This window comes from Numenius arquata, chromosome 6 (genome assembly GCF_964106895.1).
Source record: "Numenius arquata chromosome 6, bNumArq3.hap1.1, whole genome shotgun sequence".
Classification (NCBI taxonomy): domain Eukaryota; kingdom Metazoa; phylum Chordata; class Aves; order Charadriiformes; family Scolopacidae; genus Numenius; species Numenius arquata.
Genome location: NC_133581.1, coordinates 61,101,913 through 61,109,478, shown reverse-complemented (window position 1 = coordinate 61,109,478; position 7,566 = coordinate 61,101,913). Strand labels below are relative to the sequence as shown.

General features: G+C 43.8%; 1 pseudogene; it reads left to right on the top strand.

Moving 5' to 3' along the window:
- Positions 1 to 4,967: 4,967 nt before the first annotated feature.
- LOC141466270 (U5 spliceosomal RNA) lies at positions 4,968 to 5,056 on the top strand (annotated as a pseudogene).
- Positions 5,057 to 7,566: the final 2,510 nt, after the last annotated feature.

Here is a 7,566-nt window from a genome sequence, read left to right as displayed (position 1 = left end):
TCTTACCAAAGAATTAACGCCATTTTACATTGCACATATTTAGACCACATGGCGTGTGAATAGTCTAAAAATACTTCACTACATAACTCAAGCAAAACTCAAGGCATCAACTCCTGTTTTGACCTAACAGTTTGTTGCAATCACTCTAATTCTTGGAAACACTTCTGGTCTTGCATACGATGTCAGCCACAAAAATGGCAAAACATACGTAGCTCACTCTTTCTCCTCTACATCACACTCAGCATTCCAAAGTGCTTCCCATGGGTGGCACGTAACTATTCTCCAGTGCCAAAAATAGCGTTCTTCCTGACCAAAAGTCAGGTGAAGGAACATACCGGTTACAATAACATATGACATTATCACTTGAAAACCATCTGAATGGCTCTTCTAGTGACGTCTGTGTCTGCCCCTGCTGCCTGCGCTAGGCTGAACGCAGCCTGCGGAGAACTGGCTAAAACACGGGGACAGCAAAGCACTGGAAGGGTAGTGATAAGGCAGGTGGAGCCATGGGGAATGAAATTACATCCACACACAGACTTGGTATGACCAGAATAGGAAATCCATTCACGCAGTTTATGATTTCTGTGTGAAATACCGAACTCCCTCTCCATATCCTTAAAAACCCACAGACTCCATTTCGCGTACCAGGCCTGTTTTCAGTCTCACTCCTTCTCTCTGAAACGCACATTTCTAAAGCTTCATGAGAGAGTGTCAGTAATTTATGCAGCTCTCTTTTTATGCACACAACCTCTAAACAACAGGCTGGATCACACCCCAAAAAAGTAATTTGTCAGGGAGAGGTCATTTTTGATTACAAAATCAGCCACAAAGGTCTACCACTGTAAGAGGCAACTGATCCAGGAGTCACTGTGGGGAGGCCGGGAACCACTCTGTTTCAAGGAGCTGTCTTGTGGATGCCCCATCCCTGGAAGTGTTTAAGGACAGGCTGGATGGGGCTTTGAGCAACCTGCTCTAGTGGAGGTGTCCCTGCCCACGGCAGGGGGGTTGGAACTAGATGACCTGGGGGTTGGGCTACATGAGGTCCCTTCCAACTCTAACTGTTCTATGATTCTACAATCCTTTACAAGCCAGGTGGAGCGTGGGTGCTCATGGCAAGACAATTAGCTTGATGAAGCAGGGATAACCCTGCCTTCCCAGAGTCAGGCAGCACCCAGAGCCCGACAAGAGAGAAGGGCCTTGCAGTTACTTCGTTTTTTGTTAAACAATTTCTCTTGTTTTGTTTGGTAGGTAAAACACTGGCACTTTCTAGACTTCTGCTTCCAGCTAATGTCTCTGAGAGTCTGTGTGTAGCTGTTGCATATGCCTGACTTGCAAAGCTGTTAATCTGCAGGTTGTTTTTTGGGAGCGGTTGTTTTAAGTCACAGAAGAGTGTGAAGAAATCAGCATTGCTTCTGGGGAAAAAAAGCACTGTGAGCTCCAGAGCGGTGGGGTCTACATGGGCACCGAGCAGGCCTGGACCCTGGAGCAGTGCCTGAATCTATGCGGAGGACATCATCCACTTGGCAGGTTCAATGGCTGAATCCCTTGCCACTGTGGTCACTTGTGAGGGCAAACCAGCCATAATTCAAAACCCTGTATTAGCTGGTAAGATTACCAAAAGGCCATCTTTTTGTCCTATGGGCTCATACTTCATGGTATAAACAAAGAAAATTTCTCCTTCCCTTCATTATGAACCATGGTACTGAGCTACAGCAATTAAAACTAAAGAGAGTGTTCAAAAGGGAAAAAAAGCAGTTCCTCCAGGATCCTCTGCTCTAACACAGATCAGCAGCTTCAGAGGCACAAGGAACCATATAAGTCATTTGAAAAGACCTTGGTTTGTAAGCACGTATGCAGGGAGGGAAGTGTTAGGAAAACCAAGAATAAACCTGAGTGAAATCATCTGAGCTTCCCAAATTCTCTTCTTGCTTATGTTTTGAGGGGTGCGTGGCCAGGCTTCTATCGATCACCCATGTGCGGAAGTGTAAGAGCAAATAAAATAAAAAGCCCTTCTGGATAATTGTTATAGAACATGTAGGCGATTTGGAGGAAAAAAACAGAACCAGAGATGTGCCAGGGGAAAAAAAAAAAACAAAAAAAAACCGATGCTATTTAAAATGCCAGCCTCCTGTGAGCCCCTCTGCTTCCTATCACTTGTTTTGCCACTGACGGCTCCCAGCGTGGAATGCTGCTGCCATCTACTGCCACCTGCACTGCCAGGAGCTGAGCTCCCTCCTGGACCCTGGCAACAGGAGTGAGGGTCAGAGGGGGTGGCAGGACATGAAATATTTTGGGGCAATAAAGGAAAAACAGGAGAGAAAGGGATGGGAGAAAGCCTCACAGCCGAGATTAAAAGCCCAAGTACAGCTTTGTCCATTAAAGATATAATGCAAAAAATATCCACGCTCTGATGAGGTGGATACTTTTGTCCAGTTTTGGGCCCCCTACCACAAAAAAGACATCGAGGTGCTGGAGCGGGTCCAGAGAAGAGCAACAAGGCTGGTGAGGGGTCTGGAGCACAAGTCTTATGAGGAGAGGCTGAGGGAACTGGGGTTATTCAGCCTGGAGAAAAGGAGCCTGAGGGGAGACTTTATTGCTCTCTACAACTACCTGAAAGGAGGGTGTAGAGAGGCGGGGGTCGGTCTCTTCTCCCAAGTCACGGGCGACAGGACTAGAGGAAACGGCCTCAAGTTGCGCCAGGGGAGGTTCAGGCTGGATATTAGGAAAAATTTTTTCACTGAAAGGGTTATCAGACATTGGAATGGGCTGCCCAGAGAGGTGGTTGAGGCACCATCCCTGGAAGTGTTCAAAAGACAGGTTGACGTGGTGCTGGGAGACATGGTTTAGTGATGGTGTTGCATTTTGTTGTTTTGTGGGTGTTTATTTTTGTCAGTTAGGTTGATGGTTGGACAAGATGATCTTGAAGGTCCCTTCCAACCTGGAAGATTCTGTGATTCCGAGGGAGGCCTAAGTGGAAATGCTTTTGCCTTCAAAGGTGATGGGAATCCACGTCTGGATCCATCTTTCTGTCATGCTGTGACCTAAACCTATTCCCAAAGCCCTAAATGTTACTAGTTTAAGTGACGTGGCTGACAACCTGTGTTCAGCCCCCATTAGATGATGAAATGACCTGCACAGCAGGAAAGCTAAGAAATCAAAAAAAGGCTAGGGGTAAGTCCAAATCTCCTAATTCATTCACCTGTTGCAGGAACAGAGGGCTTCAGATCCTGATGATGGAAAACCTGCACCTGACTCTACCTTTTTATTCCCATCAGCAAAGGCTCAGTGAAGAGATTAGCCTTCAATTATTGCAGGTATTTCTAAATGAAATCTAGAAGGAAATCATAGTTTACAATGTGTATTGAAAGGCAGACTATGGAAAGAATGGGAAAAAATGTTGGCAGGGGAACAGCACCGTGTCTGTTACAAGGCAATAAGAGATGTGCTGGATTTCACAACCTCTGAATTTCACACTAGTCCATTGCAGGTGACAGCAAAGATCAGACCTAGACCTTCCTGATCTCAGTTCATATTTCTTCTCTGTTAATGTTATATAGCAGTCTTCATTAGCCATGCCAAGCTACACAACAGTTGCAGAGGGCTGAGAAGCAAAGCAAATTAGCCTTTCCCCTTCCCTGTGCAGTTCTTGTTAGACTGCGTCTAAGTCACCTTAGTTTAGTAGTCTCTAACTTGACTTTATAACATGACCTGCAATGCACAGTTGAATAATTTTAAGTTGATTTAGCTAAGCACAGTGACAAAGTCAGATTTTATTTCCTTATACTATCTATCTCTGATAGCTAAACTCCACTATGTGGGCACTTTGTACATGGATTAAAATACAATCCAATCTGTATGACTAATGTGCATTTCTGGTATTATGACTATATCATACCTAAGCATGTCATCATCTTTATTCTACATAAAAATCTGTGATATAAAGAAATACTAAAATGTACATAGAGAGAACTAGTCTTATGAGGAGCAGCTGAGGGAACTGGGGTTGTTTTGTCTGGAGAAGAGGAGGCTGAGGGGAGACCTTATCGCTCTCTACAACTATCTGAAAGTTGCAGCGAGGTGGGGGTCGGTCTCTTCTCCCAAATCACAGGTGATAGGACAAGAGGAAATGGCCTCAAGTTGCACCAGGGAAGGTTTAGACTGGATATTAGGGAAAAATTCCTCACTGAAAGGGTTGTCAATTGTTGGAACAGGCTGCCCAGGGAAGTGGTTGAGTCACCATCCCTGGAGGTATGTTAAAGACATGTACACGTGGCACTTAGGGACATAGTTTAGTGGTGGACTTTGCAGTGTGAGGTTTAGAGTTGGAATCGGTGATCCTAAGGGTCTTTTCCAACCTAAATGATTCTATGATTCTATGACTGTATAAGTTACAATAGGACTGATGCTGTGCCCCAGTAGTGTGCCTGAAGCCAAAACGCTCTCCACATTGACATAGCAATGAAATATTCCCAGGATGTCACTCTCTCTTCCCTCATCTCCTCCAGGAGCTGACCTATCAAAACATGCCTCAGAAAAAAGCCTTTGTAGACCTGCCTTGCTCTACACTTCAACAGCCAGATTCCCCATAGACCCAATTCTGTAATGAAATAGGAACTAAAGTTTTACAGAAACTTGCTGGCCAAGAACGAAGACAAAAAACACCCTGGGGTTTGTGGTGCTATTTTTCTTTCAGATTCTCCTTCAGGACAGGAGTGTTTCCTTCTAAATCAATTGCCTGAATATTTCACTCTTGATATGGAAGCTGATCTGAGCAGGTGGCCTTCCTTGAGACACTGTCAAAGGGTGTTCAAACAGCAACAATTAACTTGACTGGTTATCTGAGGCTCCGAGTCGATTTTTGACAGCGTTTTTTCTTTTTTTCTAGAGCTTTTGTCCCTTGCTCAGGCTTTGCTTCTCATTAGGTTCCTGATTCAATGTGCCTCTCCTTCACTTCACAGTAAACCAGTATACTCTGGTTTCTCTTCAGATCATATAAATCTTTCGCCTTTTACTAAAGATTTCCGTGGAGAGGAACACAATTTTTTTGAGCAGGGAAGTGATGGTGCCTCTGTACTCGGCCCTGGTGAGGCCTCACCTCGAGCATTGTTTTCAGTTCTGGACCCCTCACTACAGGAAGGACATTGAGCTGCTGGAGCATGTCCAGAGGAGAGCCACCAAGCTGGTGAGGGGTCTAGAGAACAAGTCATATGAGGAGAGGCTGAGGGAACTGGGCATGTTTAGTTTGGAGAAGAGGAGGCTGAGGGGGGACCTCATTGCCCTCTACAACTACCTGAAAGGAGGTTGTAGAGAGGCAGGGGTTGGCCTCTTCTCCCAAGTGAATAATGACAGGACCAGAGGAAATGGTCTGAAGTTGCGGCAGGGGAGGTTTAGATTAGATATTAGGAAGAATTACTTTACTGAGAGAGTGGTCGGGCACTGGAACAGCCTGCCCAGGGAGGCGGTGGAGTCGCCATCCCTGGAGGTATTTAAGAAACGTGCAGACATGGCACTTCAGGGCATGCTCTAGTGCCTGAGATTGTTGGTTTGCGCCTGTTTGTGGGTGGGTGTGGTGTGTGGTTGTGGGTGTTTGTTTTGTGGGGGTTTTGTTTTTGTTTTGGTGTGGTTGGTTTTTTTTGGTTTGGTTTGGTTTTTTTTGTGGTTGGACTCGATGATCTCAAAGGTCCCTTCCAACCAAGAAGATTCTCTGATACTTCTGTGAAACCCAAAGACAGTCTCCTCCATCTCGAGCTTCTGGAGGACTGCAGGTCATTACACCGCTTTTGCACCCAGTGTTTTACAGTGTGTCAGGGAGCTTTCTGTGAAAACTTTGTTTTCCAACAGCTCATATGAGCAAGGAGAGAGATGTTTTAGCCTGGCCAACAACAGTGAGTTTTGGCCTTTGCTTAGGAATAAAGCCTAACTGGAAAGAGAGGAGTTCCTAACCCAGTGCTGCACAGACGCTTGTCCCCTAACAAAGCCCGTGGAAGAGGAGGGTGCGGAGAGGTCTGACACTGCAGTCCTTTGCAATTTGTTTCTCAGCCACGCTAGTGAACCACACAGACTCTGAAGCCAGAGCCAGTTTCCTTGCAGAAGGCAGCATAAATCCAGTATAAGAGACCTTGTCCCAAAAGCTGTGCAATTTAAATTGTTAAGATGGGAAAAGTACTATTAGCCCCCTTTAAAGGTAAGAAAGGAATGCAGCTTGGTTCTGCCTATCCTTAATAATACCTTTTCTGTATGACGGAAATTACATGTGTGCAATCCCAAAGCACTAATGCAGATGCTTAATCATGAACAAAAATATTATGTAGCAACGAGCCAACAAACAAAGATGAATCATCTACCCAATTAAAATTGCCAATAGAATTAGGCAGCTACTATAAGTTATCCCAAATTGTACTGATGAATATCCACAGTGTATTATCTGTACAATACGTGCCACAGAAGGCCTTTTGGACATTTCACTAGATGGTGTCCATCACTATGGAAGTACCTATGTTGATTTCATTTTCTGCACAGTTTGAGTTTATGTCTTTGCTTGCATCTGAGATCTGAAATAAGTGTTCATCAATGCACAGAAAAACAAACCTCCTTTTTTTTTTTTTTTTCCCTTTTAAAATCTGGCAGATACAGTTGCATGAAAAAAGGGTGATTTGTGCTTACGTGCTGTACACTGTTACCCCATGTACAACCACTAGACCATCACATCTGTCATGAGAAATGAAACAAATCAAGAGCCATTGAACACTGTGAATTGTAAGAGCAAATCAGCAGAGAGGGATTCTCGCAGATGTTGCTGGAACCGTGACACATGGGGCAATTCAGGGTGATCAAAACCCCTTGGATTTCCACTTCAAGCCACGGTGAAAGAGAAGGTTGCTAAGCTGGACTATAATCAAAACATTCAGGGCATCAACAGAATCAGAATTTTCAAATGTTTTTTTTTTTCTCTGTGTCTGCTGTTTTATTTATCAGTTTATGTTTTTTGACACTACATTTACATAAAATAGGATGCAATTCTAAAAGAAAATGGGAAAAAAGAGGAAGATGTGGTATAACACAGATCTACTTCTGCCTCTCCCCTGGTATCCAGTTTTGAACTTTTTCAAAGCCATCTCTAATATGAATTGGTTTCAGGAACAATGAATTTATGAATTCATAAATTCAATAAAGGTCACACTCTTCCAAGTTACTAGCGGTTTGATTATAAGGTGAACTCTGCTGCTATATCCTGACCACTTATAATGTTTCACAATGATGCCTTTCTTAGAAATAAAGGGCTATCCTCAATATATTAATTCTTACTTACTACCATTCTTTCTGTTGCTCTTCTACTATATGACAGGCTCTTCATCTTAGCTTATGTTATTGCTTAAAATTGCTGTGTTCAGTGAAGGACCTGCTGTGTTTCTCTCCAGAAATGGATGCAATTCATTGATGATTACAATGATCCTTTTACCCACACTATAAATCAGTGTTGCTGCCATTTAGACAGTCAATAAAGACTGCCAAAACTTTGAATATTTTCAATGAAAGGTGCACAGTATGTTCAAACATATGTCAGAA